Source organism: Sciurus carolinensis, chromosome 9 (assembly GCF_902686445.1).
Source record: "Sciurus carolinensis chromosome 9, mSciCar1.2, whole genome shotgun sequence".
Classification (NCBI taxonomy): Eukaryota; Metazoa; Chordata; class Mammalia; order Rodentia; family Sciuridae; genus Sciurus; species Sciurus carolinensis.
The window spans coordinates 101,684,406-101,701,954 of record NC_062221.1 but is presented as its reverse complement, the minus strand read 5'-3'; the positions used below and the strand labels follow the sequence as shown (position 1 = coordinate 101,701,954).

General features: G+C 34.3%; 1 protein-coding gene and 1 pseudogene across 3 annotated transcripts in view; one reads left to right on the top strand and one right to left on the bottom strand.

Moving 5' to 3' along the window:
• Htr1f (5-hydroxytryptamine receptor 1F) overlaps positions 1 to 17,549 on the top strand; it is a 161,945-nt gene that overhangs the window by 36,513 nt on the left and 107,883 nt on the right. The window lies entirely within an intron of this gene.
• The window catches only part of LOC124993721 (tetraspanin-3-like), a 61,020-nt pseudogene continuing 59,363 nt past the window's right edge, over positions 15,893 to 17,549 (bottom strand).

Below are 17,549 nucleotides of genomic sequence, written 5' to 3'. Positions count from 1 at the left end.
TCCCCACTCTTATAAAACTGCCTTCTCCTGGGAAAGGGATAGAAAGTAAATAAATTATTATACATATAGCACATCATATACAGATGGCATGAAGATAAAGCAGAATAAGCAAGAGCATACCAATGTTATACAACTATGTGTGGTTTAACAAATTAGACAAATAAGGCTCATAAAAAGGGAAACAACTTTTCCAAATCACTTAACTTCATAGCCACATTGTCAGCATTTCAGTTTGTTTGTTTTCTTTCTTTTTTTTCTTTTAACTATAAATCTAATGTTGTTTTCTCATTTGAATGCTGGATTGTTTTGTAAATGGAAGGAAGATACTATTTGGCGATATTACAAGATCCCCCTCTTGAGCATAAAATTTGAATGAGCATCTTCTTGTTTAGATACAGATTCTTTAAGAGAGTAATTGTATCTTAAATATATAAGAAGATTTACTGCTTTTGAAAGAAAATTCTAAATTTTTCTTGCTAGAGTTGAATTTTAAAATAGTTTTATAAGAATTTTCTAGTAGATAGTGAAATGTCATTTTATGGTCAATTGCTCTGCTATTTTACTTTAACTAAAAATAAAATAATATTTGTAAGTTTTAAAAAATCAGTTATCCAGATAAATGTTATTATTCTATTTTTAAGATATGTAAAGAAAAAAGTAAAGATAAAGACAACACAAATATCTAAATACAAAATGGGAGAAAGCAGGAATTTAAAATTTATAGAATAAAATATACAAAGGAGCATTTGAAATATGAGAAATGTACAAAGTCAATCAAAATGAAAATTAACTACTATTTTTGGTTTAAACATTGTAGAGAATCAAAATGAAGTATTTGAGAGAGGTATTTTCATCTTACACTTCTGGCAAGCAAATTAATTGGCACAAATTGACCAGAGTTCATTTGATACTACATATTAAGTACTTTGAAAAGTTCTATAGCTTAAACTGAAAAATTCCACTTACAGAAATTTATTTTTAGGGGAAAAAAAATCTTGCAGAATCACAGATGTTTTATTATTCATTAAAAAATTGTTAAGTTTTTATTTTTGTTCTCTGATATTGAATTATTAATATTTCAAGAATCCTCATTTTCCATAAAAGAGAATAAATAATGTAACTTGAATAGGAATAGAAAGTTTTTTTCAGTATAATCAACTGTTATTTTTAGAAGAGTAAAGTGACCTGGAGAGGGACAAGAGCAACAGTTCTTGGCAAATTTGAGAAGATAATTTTTATTTTTAAATTATAGAACTTCAAAGTCATCTAAAATTTCAAATAAGATAAAAGGAACACATTTTCTTTATGCAGATATTAGATATAAGGAGATGTTTAGAATTGCAAAAGCAAAGAAATGTGAAATGTTTAAAATTGAGGATGATGTAATAAATCAAAAATTGTGATATAACCATAAAATTACACATGCCCATGTAATAAATATTTTGAAAGATTACTTAGTGATATAGAAATTCTTTAAATGTTTTATTAAGCACAAACCATGAAGAAAAACATATAAACTCTGAGAATACAAATGGCATGTATATATTTTTCCTTTTGAGAGTATATTTTATCTTTAATTGACATATAATAATTGTATATATTTATGGGACATAGTGTAACATTTCAATACATACATGCAGTGTGTAATAATCCTATCAGAGAAATTGGTATATCCATCATCTCATAAATATATTTCTTTGTGTTGGGATCATTCAAAATCCTCTCTACTACCTATTTTGAAATATTCAATTAATTATTATAAATCCTAATTATACTACTTGCTATATAGTACATTAGAAATAGTTTCTCTTATTTCACTGCACCCATGTACCCTTTGCTTATATTTTCTCTACCCCGACCCCACATCTTCCCAGACCCTCCTAACCAATATTCTATTCTCTACTTCTTTGAGTTCAACTTTTTAGCTTCCACTTACAAAGGAGAACATGCAGTATTTTTCTGTCTCTGCCTGACTTATTTCACTTAACATGATATTCTCCAGTTTCATCCATATTACTGCAAATGATAAAACTTTATTCTTTATTTTTTAACAGTTGAATAATATCCCTTGTGTTTATACATCACACTGTCCTATTCATTCATCCATCAATGAAGAATCACCTAGTTTGATTCCTTTCATTGACTGTTCTGAACAGTGCTGCAATAAACATGGGAGTGCAGATGTCTCTTTAAAAGTAGTGATTGCAATTCCTCTGGACAGATACCTGGTAATGGGCTTGCCAAATCATATAGTAGTTCTATTTCTTGTCTTTGAGGAACCTCCATACTGTTTTCTGTAATAACTCTACTAATTTATCTTCCCACCAACACCACGTGAGAGTTCTCCTTTCTCGTATGATCGCCAGTGCTTGTTTTTTTGTTGTTGTTGTTTTTTTTTTTGTTTTTTGTTTTCGTTTCTGTCTTTTGGTAACAGCTATTCTACCTGGAATGAGGTATTTCATTGTAGTTTCAATTTGCATTTGCCTGATAAGTTGTGATGTTGAGTATTTGTATAGGCTCTTTTGAAAACTGTTTAGTCAGGCCATTCACACATTTTAATTAGATTATTTGTTTTGTTATCGTTTAGTTGTTGAGTTGTTTCGGTTCCTTATATGCTCTAGAAATTAATCTCATGGTGAGTGAATAGTTTGCAAATATTTTCTCTCATTCTGAAGGTTGTGTTTTTACTCTGTTGATTGTTTCTTTTGATGCAAAGAAACTTTTTAGTTTTGTTGAATTCCCATTTGTCAATTTTTGCCTTTCTTGATTATGAATTGGAGATATTGCCAAAAAATCTTTGCCGAGATCCATGTCTTGAAATATTCTCCCCGTTTTATTTTTGTACTTTCATAGTTTCGGATCTCCCCACATTTAAGTCTTTTAGCTGTGTTGTGTGGATCTTTGAATATGGTCAGAGATAGGAGTCAAGTTTCTTTTTTCTGTGTGCAGATATCCAGATTTATCAGGCACCACTCACGACTTTCCTTTGTCCCGTGTAGGTTCGTATTGCCTTTGTCAAAAATCAGTTGGCTACAAGACATGGATTTATTTCTGGATTCTCTATTATGTATCATTATCTATGTGTCTGCTTTTATGCCAGTGCCATGACTCTTGGTTACTGTTGCTTCGTTGTGTGTTTTGAACTCAACCATCATAATCACTTCAGGTTTAATCTTTTTGCTTAGGATTGCTTTGGCTATTTGGGACTCTTTCATAGTGCCACAGAAATTTTAGGAGTGCTTTTTCTATTTATGTGGTGAGTTTTCATTGGCAATTTTTAGGAGCTTCTTTGAATCTGTGAGTGACTTTGGATAGTATAGACATTTTAATATTAATTCTTAACAATCCATTCATTTGGGATGTCTTTCTAGATTTTGTGTCTTCTTCAATTTTTTCTCCTCAGTGTTTGGCATTTTTAATGTATATGTTTTTCATTTCCTTCCTTAATTTTATTCCTAGATATTATTTTTTGTGTCTATTGTGAGTGAGATTGTTTTATTGGTTTCTTTCTCAGCAATCTAGTTATTGGGGTATAAAAAAAGCTATTGATTTTTCTGTTTTAATTTGGTATCCTGCAACCGTGAATTTATCATTTCAGTGGTTGTTTGTTTGTTTGTTTGTGGAGTCTAGGTTTTTCTATATATAAAACCATGTCGTCTGCAAAGAGAATTTGACCTCTTTCCCTGTTTGGATACCCTTTCTTTTTTTCCTTTCTTTTGTCTTAATATTCCAACTAAGACTACCAATGTTGTATCAAATAAGAGTGGTAAAAGTGGGCATACTTGTCTTGTTCCTTAGGGAAAGCAGTTTTAACCTGTCCTCATTTAATATGATATATGTTGTATATGTGTATGATGTATGGGTTTGTCACATGTGCTGTGCTACATCCCTTCTACACTTTTACACAGATGTAATTTTACATCATTCACACAAATGTAATTTTACTGAAATGAAAGCAAATCATGCAGACTTTGAGTTATTGTAAACTTCCTCTAACTCAATGCCATAAATTGCCATTCATTTCATTCATAAGCTCAGAGAGGAATACACTAAAATTTGCTTATATAATCACCCACATATGTGAAGGGATTTATTAGCTTTTCAAAAATGTAATACTTATAAACCCTAAATTTTATATCACTTTTTTGCTTAACACAACTTCATGATACACTTAAAGCTATATTAATTCAGCCTTTTTAATGAGACTCTAATATTCCAAATTGTTGATAGGTCAAAAATATCCTAACCATTCCTCTATAACATTCTTTTTATATTCATGTAGTCAACATCCCTGAATATCTACCCCAGTGAATTGATTCCTTATTTGTTATGGAATAGATTTACAAACATGACATTAGCAAGTCTAAGGATATATATTAAAATAGTAACAGATTATTCTTCCTTTAAAAAAAGCTATAATAATGTACAGTTGTCATAATCAGAATGTACTTTTCTCAGAGTCCTGCTAGAAATAAGGATTATTGCCAGTCTGATAGATATGAAATGGTACTTTATTGTTACTTTCATGTTTATTCCCCTGATGGATGTTTTTCATCATATTTTATGAGAATTAGCCTTTGGATTTCCTCTAGTGTGAAGTTATTATCCATAATTTTTTTCCAGTCTAGGTTTCTATTGTCTTTTGTCTTTATCTTGTCAATTTGCCAATGATTTTCATGAAATTTTAACCTCATTGAAAATTTATACCAAGAGTTTCCCTAATTTGCGCATTTCTGTTCTTGCTTAAAAAGATTTCTGAAGACTTTCACCTGTAGACTCCAAGGTTTACTTGTAAAAATGTTATTCCTTAAAACATCTGGAATTTATTTTGTGTATGAGGCGAAATAGAGGTTCAATGTCATTTCATTCTAATGTAATGCCCACATGTTTATAGACTAAACCATATTTTTCTCTACCAAATTAATATAGTGTGCATAATATGTTAAATTTTCCTGTATTCTGCAAACAATTTGTGGAATTTTTATTCTATTTTGTTGCTCTCTTCTCTCCAATACCACATATGATCTGTTTTCATATAGGCTATTTTCTAAAGCAAATCCCCCCTTAGTAATTTTAGTTTTCATGAGGTTGTTCTTAGACAATTGTTTGTTTTAGATATTTCAAGGTTTAAAAAAAAATAGTAACTTAGAATGGAGAATTTAGAAGTAGGAGTGAAGGAGATTGATTTTTATGAGGTAATTTTTATCCTGATAAGAACTGTTTTGAAAAGTATTTTGCAAATAGAATTTTACAGTAAACATGTTAACTATGGTTTAAAAGAAAGAAAACATTGTAGTTTCTTTTTTGGAGTGCATTTTATGTTATTTTTTAACTTAGCAGTATAAAGTAGGAAGAATGTTTTGAATTCAAAATTATGGATCATGAAGGACATAAAATGACATATTTAAGAGATACTATGGTTTGTTAAGATTGCAGGTAAGTGGCTTGGGTCAGAATGGATTTTTATCAGAAGCTTTAATTACTTTGGGTGGGTTCTCTCTTCCCTGTTACATACCCCGTTCCTAACATATGATACTTGGGATCAAATAGCTCTTGCCTTTTCAATGCAATTTGGTTGGGCAATTATGATTTGAGGCCTGATGCTGCCATTACTTCTATTCCTCAGAAATGAGCATGTGTGAACATACCAAAATAGAATACCTCCCCTCCCTCTGCGATTTTGCTACTTTGTAAACAAATCAAAATATCAATTTAACAGGTAAATGAACTTAAATTCTTCATCTTGTCTATTCTCCAAAAATGTATATTTTTCACCTTTAATTATCAAAACTGAGTGACTTGTAGGAACTTGTATGTTTACACTATACATTTTTTAATCAAAGAAAATGCCTTGATGTTATTCCTCATAGTCATTGCTTAACCACCTAATGGGGAAAGGATGAACTGTTGTTGGATTATACCCTATTGGAGAGTGTGATAGTTGATGAATAGCAGATCCTTTTCTTCTGAAAGGGTGTTTGTGCTTTTTATTATATAAGATCCTGTGTACGTGTTGAGGTCAGGTGTTGTATGTCTCCTTAAGCAGCTCAATTTCATGAGGACATCTGTTCCCTTTCTCTCCCTCTCTCTGTCATTTTTCTATTGCCCTCCTTAGACATATTGCTACATTTCTTTATATATTCTGTGGGTTTCCACTTCATCAGCTGGGATTCCTTCAATCCCAGAAAACCGATGATGGACAATGCTTTGTTCTCTCCCTTTTAGACAATGCTGCTCTGATCCCCGATTCACACATGCTCTTCAAACCTTAGGGACAAAAAGAATTTAGGTCAGGTATTTAGCTACTTCTTGTCCCTCTGGAGAAAAGACATGGAGATACGATGAATTCTTACTTTAAATATCAATTCTTTCCTTTTCCTGATGTTACAGGGATCTTCATGAACCAAGCTCTTCCTAGAATTACTTTGTTCAGATCTTCACCTGGATCCTTTCTCCAGGAATGATAGGAGAATGATAGCCCTCCAATGGATTTTTCTCTGAATCTTCCATCTAGTCTAAATGGCACACTCACAAAAGATAATTAATTTATTTTTATATTGAGGCTAGAAAAAAATTGGGGTATATTAGGCTGCTACATTTCTAGAATCCTTTTTATCCATTCATTCTATCACTTAGAATAAAATAGCACTAAAATGGATGTGAGAGAGAATGTGAAGAATTTTATGCCTTATGCTCTATTTTGCTAAGAACCTTCAACCTCTCTAAAATAATAAAGTGTATCACTTAAAATTATGAATGAAGAAGTAAATAAATTTGAACATGATTTAAAAGTGTAAAGTGTCCAAGGGACTACCTGTATTTAATTGACTTGCAAACATAGATTTGACATCTATACCTGTTTTTTGTGGCGTACACAAAACTGCTTTCTGCAAAGAATTTCTTCCAACATTACTGAAAAAGGTAAAGCGTGAATCAGTTGCTAACACATAGTTAGTGAAACAAAAAGGCAAAAATTTTAAAAGAAACTTTCATAATATGCAACTAACCAGTTTTCTCTTAAATATGTGCCTAGGCAAATGTGTGAATTCATACAAAACGATGCAGTCTGAGTCTATACTTCTAACAATGGGATAAAAGTCACACAAACTGCTCTTATAAAATTCCATCTGTATAACCCCCATGTTAAGTTTTTACCCTATGAAGCCCTCAGAACACAGACCTCAGACATTATTAGTAAAAATTATGTGTCTCTGCTCTGCTGATTCCACCAGTACTTTAGTGGAAGTACAGCCTTGGTTTCCCTTTTATTTCTCCATGCTCATTTGCATTTTATGTCTTTCTTTATGATATTGCTCTACCTAGGAGTATTTTTTGAAACCAAAAAACTTATTCATCATGTGCACCTTTATTTCTGGAAGAGCACAAAGAACACTGGGCAGATTGGAGACAAGCAGAAGAAAATGATCTCTGGATTTTCAGAAATATAATTTGGCAAATGTATTTATGTAAATAGTGAATACAGATTACTAAATCATGATAATTTGTGTCCAAATGCTGACTGTGATGAATCAGATGAACACCAAATATGTAATCTGGGGTTTTAGAATTAATGTCCCTCTCTAAAGCCATTCATACAGATTTATGATATATGCCAAATACCTTTCAAAAGATAGAATGTGCTTAGAGATATTTTTCCTTAATAAACAGACCCAAAATAGAAGAATTAAAAATAATTTGTTTTGAAAAAGGTACTTCAATATCTTTCAAATGTACATTGCTTCCATTACACTCAGAGCTCAGAATTTTTTAAAACTGTCCAAAAGTGTGCTTTATTTAATAGAGTAAGACATCTTGAATTCTGGACTTCAGAATACTACACACTTGGTTATGAATTTCAACTATTAGTAGCTCTGAACCTTGGTCAGTGCCTCATCCCCCATTTGGATATTGTTGGAATGGTTCCTCAAGGTTCCAACACAGGCACCTTTCTTTCTCCCAGGAATACTCTTCCTTATTTGCCAGGGACTCCCAAATGTGTTTCTCAAGCACAGGCCAGTCTCCTGAATTCCATAGTGAATGGCAACTCAGGGTCCACGGTTGCATGCCTCAAAGAAATCTCAAACTCAACATGTCCCTCAGAACTCAAAACCTTCCTTTTGAAAAGAGCATCTCTTGAACATTGCACTTCACAGTGGATGTCATGTTTCCAATTGTTTACAGCAAAATTTTAACTATTGTCTAACTTCTGATGCCTCATGCTGCATTACATCCAAGTCAATCCTAAGTGTCTGTTGAAGGAATCAATTTTTCGAAATCCTCATTTTTGGCATCCTTCCCTGGTCAACCTCCACGGCTTTTTAATTATCCCAGAAGACTTCACACAATTTCCCTTACAATCCATTTATCCTCTTGGAACCAGAAAAAAAATATTTTAAAATGTGAACATTTTCAAGTCATGCACTTTCCTAAACTGCTTTGATTGGTTTTTCCTGTTCTTAAGATAAGATCTAGAACCACTGTGTATCTACCTCACCAGACAACCTGAACTACTATTTCCTTTTATAATTCTTTCCATTTCTGAACAATTTAAATTTTACCTCTGATCTACATCTTCTTACATGGTATCCTATTTATCCAGGAAGGTTTCTCTACTACCAAACTCCTCTTGCTTCATTTAGCTAATTATTCTCATCTGTGGCATTATATCTTCCAAAATCTTCCCTGACCTTCTGGCTCCACTCTGGTCTCTATTTTACAGTCCCAAAAGCTCTCTGATTTTCCCTTTGCATTATCTGTCAAACTTTCTTCAAATACACATTGTAAGAACAATTTTAGGCTTGTAGGAAAATTAAAAGGAAGGCACAAAGGTTTCTGTCCAGAACTTCCTGTGTTACTAATATCTTCCACAAGAAGAGGACTTTGCTATAATTGGTGAATCTATGGTAGTATGTCACAATCCCCCAGTCTTTAGTTTACATATGTGTTCTCTTTTGGTGTTGTACATCTTATACATTTGGACAAATGTATAAACTGTCCCAAAATAGAAATATAGTATATTTTTCTAAATGTTTAATACCATTTATCCATCATTATAGTGTCACACAGAGTATTTTCACTGCCCTAAAATTTCTCTGTACTTCATGTATTCAACTCTCCCTTCCCCAAAATCTGGCACTGATCTTTTTTACTATCTCTATGTTTTACCTTTTCCAAAGATGTCATGTTGTTGGAATCCTATAATACATAGTTTTTTCAATTGACTTCCTTCACTGAGACATATGCATTTAAGTTTCCTCCATGTCATTGCATGGTTTGGTAATGCATTAATTTTTTGGGCAGAATATGGTCTATTGTCTGGATGCACCATAACTTACTCACCTATTGAAGGACATTTTGGTTGCTTCTGAGCTTTAGCAATTATGAATAAAACTATATAAGCATCCATGTGCAGGTTTCTGTATGATCAACTTTGGGCGATTCAATTCCTTTGAACCATAAGATAAGAATATGTTAAGTTTCTAAAGAAACTTCCAAATTGTCTTCCAAAGTAGCTGTACCATTTTGCATTCCAACCAGCAATGATTAATAGTTCCTGTGGTTTCACATCCTTGTCAGCATTTGGTGTTATCAGAGCTCCAGATCTTAGCCATTTTAATGATCGTGCATTATTATCTCACTGTATTTTCATTTGTATTTCTCCCACATTATCTTATACAAATTTTACAGTTCTGAATTTTAAATATAAATATATTTATATAAATATAAATATATTGTCTATTTTGAGTTTTTTTTTTTTTTTTTGCGGTGCTGGGGATTTGAACCCAGGGCCTTGGGCTTGTGAGTCAAGCACTCTACCGACTGAGCTATATCCCCAGCCCTTGAGTTTGTTTTTTATCAGAATTTTATAATTTACTTTACCTACATCTTATCCATATTATTTTAGATTTGTACCAAATATTTAATTTCTGGGTGCTAATGTAAATGGCATTGTATTTTAAATTTCAGATTTAACTTGTTCATTGTTGGTGTATAGGAAAGTGATCCATTTTTGTATCTTAACTTTGTTTCCTACAATTTTGTTATAATTGCTTATTAGTTTCTGTAGTCTCTCAGACATTTTTCTGTTCATTCTTTCAGATTTTCTACACAGACAATAATGTCATTAATAAGCAAAGAGTTTCTTTTTTCAAAATATATATACTTTTATATCCTTTTCTTGTTTTGTTGCTCCATACAACATTTTAAATTATGTGTTCAATGACTATCTTTTCCAGCAAAATATAGTGGCAGTGAGTGAAGGAATTAGGTTGGTATCATTCTTCTTCTTGTCACTGTTACTTAATACAAAGTTTCACTTTATACATTACTAATAATTTTTTAATAATGAGCAGATCTATTTTCTTGTTGAACTACTCCAAGATAAGCAACAGGCTCCCTCCTGCAGAATGCCTGGTGGCATTGAGCTGTATCTAAAGAGACATCACCATAAAGCAGGTCAGGGGGAGGGTCATTTTTAACTCCCAATTATTAGAGAAATCACCCTTAACTAGAACACTATAGAAGTGACTGGCATCTGTTCAGATGACGAATGGCCTGGAGAAAGTGGGCTGTGTCTCACTTTCCATGTATTCTGACACTGCTCACTGCCGTAAACACGATAGGGGTCTCAAATCGGGCCTATTTCATCTCCCCAATTATGTGTTCTTAGTCTGTCATTTCAATCATTTTCAATCTCTTCTGTTACCTGGTAGTGAAATCAAGATGTTGGCCTCATGAAGTGCCCTGGCCTCTCAGAGGCAGGGAGGGGTGTCCTAACTCAAAACTGGTTCCCATGTGCCTGATGTCATCCTGGGTTCTGGGTTCTAAGAACGGATGAATAGTCTAAACTGGAAAATAGTTATTTGTATTCATGTTTGGCTCCAGGGATTGGGGACTTTAGTGGAAGACTGACCAGGCCAACAGAGAGTAGTTCCATGTGTGCATTTTCCTCATGAACTTCTGCAGATGGTGGCGTATAGTGACTGCATCTGTCACATGGGATGGAAAGAAGTCAACCAGATCCCCACACCCCTATAAATTCCACATATCCGTGATTTTTTACTATATCTGACAGGTTTTCTTTATTGAAGATGGTCACTCCACACGTACAGGTCAGAGTTCTGAACTGTGAGTAAGAGCATCAGAGGCATAGGTTGCTTCTGTGAGATCGCATCATGGAAACTTGCACTGACTCCCAGAGACACAGCAGGCAGGAGAGGTGGTAGAAGGTGCCCTGGGAAGACAGAACTGCTGAAGTCAGCCTCATGCTTCAGTGACATAAATGCTACTCTGTTCTATAAGCTTAGGACACATTATTAATATTTTTCATTTAGAGAGAATGAAGAAGTGACGAAAGTCAGACAAATTATTAACATGTTCCTTTTCATCTTTAAATTGGGGATATCAATCCATCTCTCATAGGACATTATAAAAGATCAGTGTAAAGCGTAGGATTGAGGTAAAATAATTTCGTAAATGATATCAGTTTATTTTCTTCTTAGATTTTGTATATGGGAAGAAGGAAGTTTTAGTATTTTAGTTACTACAAACTTAGCCAAAAACTCCAAAGTTATTATTTTACAATTCTGTAGATTAGAAGTTCATTACAGATGTCATTAAACTAAAATATAGATGCTGGCGGGGCTATTTTCCACAGGAAGTCCCTAGAGCCAGGTGTATTCCCTTACCTTTTCCAACATCCAAAGGCCAAACGTATTCCCTGGTTTAGGTACTTCTTCCTTCATTTTCAAACAGCAGACTGATCTGTCTCACACTTTTACTCTTCTATTTTTATCTCATCTTTCTTACCCAGTCAGGAAAGTTCCCCACTTTTAAGGACTTATTTTATTAGATTGGGCCTACTCAGATAATCCAGGATAATCTTCCCATCTCAAAGGCTTAATTGCTTGTGCAAAGTCCCTTTTGCCAGTAATATACTTACAGTAATATATTTGTAGGATCTGGGTATTTTTGAGGGTTATATTTTCCCAAAGAGTGATGATGTCAAAATTATTATTATCCAACCAGATTTCTTCAATATCCTAAGGCTCTACAGTAAAAAATTAATAATAACAAAGGAAGAAAAATGGAGGTCAGACCTGTAATTACAGAGGCACCTGTAATTCCAGGGAGTCAGGATTCTGAGAAAGGATGATTACAAGTTGAAGGCCAATCTCAGCAACTTAGTGAGACCCTTAGCAATTTAAGAAGATCCTGTCTCAAAATAAAAAATAAAAAAGGCCTGAGGATATAGTTCATTGTTAAAATATCCCTGGGTTAAATCCCCTTACCAAGAAAAGAGGGAGAGAGAGAGAGAAAAAGGAAGAAAGGAAGGAACGAACGAACAAACAAAGGAAGAGGGAGAGAGAGAAAGAGAGATAAAGTTTATTATTACTCTAATCTCTACTTTGGCAATGAATAAAATAGTAAAATGAGAAAGAAAATTATAATCTCTTCTATAACCTATCCTCTTCCCTCCTCCCCCCAAATCAGGTTCTATTTTAATTATCTTCAGTAAGTCTTAAGTGAATTTTTGTGAATAAAGGAGTTTCTACAATTTGATAAATATACCCAACCTGTTGAGTCTACAACTTGCTAAGTCAAATTATATACACAGCACCATGCAAGTTTGTATTCCTCAAGCATGTTCTCTGCCTCACATGGCATGTGATTCCCAAGAGTGTCTACAGAGGTTAGGTCAATGAACATTTGACTCTCAGATAGAAAGTTACACTAATTTCCCTGGGAATATAATATAATATCTTTTGTGCTTCCCTTCCACTTGGGCTTGTCTTTCTACTAATATGATATGCCCTTCATATCAATTCACCATTTTGCCTATCTGTAACTTACTTCTCAAAGATTATTACAATCCAATCTCCCATTCCTCATGAATTCTTTCTTGAATATCAATACCTATATTTTGGAACACCAAAAGAGAATGAAATAATGGTAGATGTGGTTTAGTTTTTGCAAGCACCTGCATTTACCTTTTTTTTTTTTTTTTTTTAATTTTGGTACTGAGTATTGAACTCAGGGACACTCAACCAATGAGCCACATCCCCAGCCCTATTTGGTATTTTATTTAGAGACAGGGTCTCACTGAGTTGCTTAGCACCTCCCTTTTTGCTGAGACTGGCTTTGAACTCGTGATCCTCCTGCCTCAGCCTTCTGAGCCACAGGGATTACAGGTGTGCACCACTGTGCCCGGCTCTTGCATTTACTTTTTTTTTTTTTTTAATTTATTTTTATTGTAAATGCATTTACTTTTAAGACTAATTTTTATCTGAGAACTTTGACTATTTTTTGGTTATTATAGTGGTTCCTTTTGAGCATTTTTCTTAATTTCTTTTTATTTTTTTACTAAAACAAGGCATAATATTAAATTGCTTCTAGATGCTTTACAAACCTAGGCAACAAAAATCAGAGATCTGAGGCAAGTGATTACAATACATAGGAATGTATTATTGCTGCTTATTACTGTAGCATATGAGCCTCAAGTAAATGGTCATTCATTCTGAAAGAATACTTCATACTACTAAAGTGGTCTGACTCAGGTTTCTGGAGAAAGGCCAAGCAGACCAGATTGTTTCTTAGTATACAGTATGTCTATTCACAGAAAACAACAGGAATGAGGTACGAATAGAACCACAAAGAAATGTCATCTTTACAACCATATGACACTGATTGGTTTTATAGCTAAAATTCTAAGAAGTCACTGAGGCAACAAATTAAAAGAGATAAACATTCTTTTTCTCATGTTCAGCAGATAAGGAACTGTTATCATCTACTGCTTTTATAATTACCCCCAAAGGGTAATTTCCTGCCTAAACAATATCATGATTAATATTCCAGATAGCAATATAAATCTAATTTCTGAGTGAGGGATAGACTAGAGAAGAGGTGATATATAAATTGCTCTGAAGTGTGGTCTGTAATGAATTAGGTGATTAATATATATAGTTGACATAGTTGCCTTACAAAGGTGGTTAAATTCACCCTGATTTTAAAATTCCCTTGTAACAAGCATCTTGATACTACCATGTGCAACAGTTTTCGTGGTTAGAAGCTACTTGGGGGTGGCCAATATAATTTTATCTTTGATTCCTCCAGCATGTTTTGCCCTTGATAAGGCACTTAATATTTACCAAATCAAATTTTTTTATGATCACACAGTGAAAACAAATTAATAAAATCATAACCATCTCAGGAAATGAATTTATATCACCTTTATGTCCTTGGAGCAGTCACTACTTGTGATTCAGCAGTGCTCAATGAATTTTAAAAAGGTGCTGAAGATGTGACATCCAGTGTGGCAAGAGGCACAGGTTTTCTGGACAAAGCACACTTACTATCTGCCACCGTGGCTCTGCTTGCCTCTCACTGCATGTCCACAGATACACACCACCACACTTTTGGTAATTCATCCAGCCTAGGCTGTGTATTGCTGAAAACAAACCAACACTGGTCTGTGATTTAGATGGATTCAATCCCCATTCAAATGCCAAGTCTGGTCCTTGATAAAACTGAGGAAAAAAAAAAATCGTACTCTGTATTTTCACCCAGAGACCAAAATCATGAATATTTATGATTTGCCTACCTTCATAACTCATTAGAAAGTCAAGAGATTCTAAATAAAAGAAAACAACAATAATAAGAGAAGAATATAAATATTGAATTTTCACTAAAGATGTGTCTCTTAAGAAAGCAGTCTTTCCAACGTAACCACTTAGGAAAAATACACACATTGAAGACAACTTAGAATTTTAAAAATGCACCTGCATAGATATAGAACTTTACTGAGAACTGTGTAACACATTATTTTGAATTTATTGTTTTGCACTTATAATACTTTGTCATACATACTTTTGCAGTGGAAAATGGAAAAGTTTAAATGAAATTCAGTTTTGAAATAAACTCTTGTCTAATTTGAAAAAAATAACCATATTTTTAATTTACCATACCAGTTAATACATATAAGGGTTCTTCTAACTTATGTAAATACCTGTATGCCAAATACAACTCAAAGTACCAAGTTGTAGTTTTGGTTGTTGTTGTTGTTTTAGGGCTGAGTTTATTGAGTTAAATTTTTCTATGCACAACTGAGATTACATCTACATTGTTATTTTGCTAATCTACATGGATACATTATCTCTAATGAGTTTAAGATTTATGATGAATGGGCTCAATCATAAAAAAACACACACATGCACACTAATTGTTTTAAAGCAGTAGTGAATACATTAATCTCCTCTTATAAAGCCAGCTTTGATTAAAAAACACTAGTTTCAAAGATCAGACTCTGATTTTGAAGATGAACAAAGATACACTCTCTATGGTTCCAAAATCTATTTTAGCCACTTTTTATAGTTGCAGTCTTATCAAACTACAGTGTATGTTCTTTAAAAGGACACTGATGAGGGGCACCATCCGCTGTTAACTTAAACCAGACAGCTGGCTTCCTCCTCCTTGCCACAAAAAACTTTGGCCAAGAGTTCTCCACAATAAAGACTAAGAGGACTTGGTGATACTATGACATCAGTCCCATTACTGCTTGGAGGCAACAAAAGCAGGCATATGTTCTTCTTTAATTCTATGGCACATGCAACTTGCAAATGGTTCTGAAATTAAAATATTTACCACTGAACTTAAACACTTAGGGGCATGGAAATTCAGTTAAAACAAAGGAAAAAAGTCACAGACCTATAGGTAAATGGGTAGGTACAAGAAAAGCCAAACTGTTCCATCCAACACCAGTGTATGTTTGCTTTAACTGGATGAACTTAGGAGGCCAACCGCCCGGATCTGCTCTTCACCTTCCAAATCAAAACAAGATTAAAAAGCCCATGCTTGACATATCTACTATGCATAGGTTCTGCCAGTGATGCGGAGCTCATAAGCACAACATAATGCATGCACAAAGCATGCCCAACACCTACATAGCTGTAAAGGCCAACACTGCCCAGATAACTTGTATCTGAATTTCTTGTAGCTTCTTCACAACTAGAGCCTCACATCCCTCAGCATAGAGGTGAGAAGGATCAGACAGGCTGCCATTGCAACTACTAGCAGACTTACTGCAGCAACTAAGAGGAACACTCTGGTTTTTGATTTCTTTGAACCAGCCTATATTTTCTCAGTCTGAGTAGTTATGAATTTCACTATAGTGGGGCTGTCTCTGTTCATAATCAATAGCCCTGTTAACATAATAAAGGTTTTGGTTACACTGTAGGTCTTGATACTGCCGTTTACCGGTGACAAGTTCTGCTCCTTCTAATGTTGAAGATTGAACACTAGAGAAGCACACCAAGGCAAACATATTAAGCAGGTTTTATTTAAAGGTAATAATACAGACTTCTCCCAGCAGGAAGAAGGAGGCCATGGCTGATGTTCTAAAAGTCCCAAGAAGTGAGCGCACCCTACATCTTTTATAGGTTAAAGTCTCTTTTGTTCTCCAGTTCTCTCCCCGCTTATCTCTCCTTCCTGCCTACTTGACTAGGCCTGGTTTTTTATTAAGTGAGAAACCATGGGCAGGGGGAGGGCCAGGGTGATTCAGGCAGATAAGGGCCCAGGGGGCACCAATTAGCAGCTCCTTGCTTGCAGTCCTTGATAAAGGCAGGTAAATTTGGTAATCAATGTCCTCCAAGATCCTTGACATTCCATTCTTCCAGGGGCAGTCTCCAACTTCCAGAGGCAGATGGCTTTATGGCCTCCATTTCCTCGATTTGACTTGATCCCCTATTTCTACACTAACTACCTGTTCTTAATTCTGGCTTCAGTCTTACAAACTTTCTGCATGCTGCAATCAACCTCATTTTCCACCTTTGTTTTGTAAACATATCCCAAAACCACAACAATTTCCATGACAAAAAACAAGAGCAGGATGAGACAAAAGTGACAAATCCACAGAGATTTTCCAGATTGTGGCACTGCAGGCAATTAGCCCAATGATGAAAAGTAAGGTTCCTACCACTATGATCACTACAGCAGGTCTGAGAGTGTACATATCTTCAAAGAAGTGGTCATAGTCATCATAAGTGATGAAGACATAGGCTCCCACCCAGCCAAAATGCCTGCTGCTCTCCTAGCCCGTGAGGTTGAGAAAGACCAGCAAGGTCTTGGAGGAGGTGATGCTGCAGGGGCCAGATATGGCTTCCCATGGAAGAAGCCTTGGTGAGGGAGCAGGATAGCACTCACTCACTGCAAGTCACGTACTACACAGAGGGAGATAACCATGTTTTCAGTTTTACTAAGGTTCAGGCTTAGAATCAGAAAAGGTATTGAGTTGATCTTAATAGTAGATCAGTGGACTGAGACAGACATCATTACCCCATGTATATGTGTATGATTACAGTAATGGTGTGAATCTACAGCATGTACAACCATAGAAACGAAAAGTTGTACCCCATTTGTGTACAATAAATCAAAGCGCAGTCTATAAAAATAAAAATAAATTAAAAAAAACTTCAAAACACTAAAAAACTAAAAAAAAATGGTTAAAAAAAGTAGATCAGCAGATGTTTTCTTGCATAAGAAAATAGCATAATAAT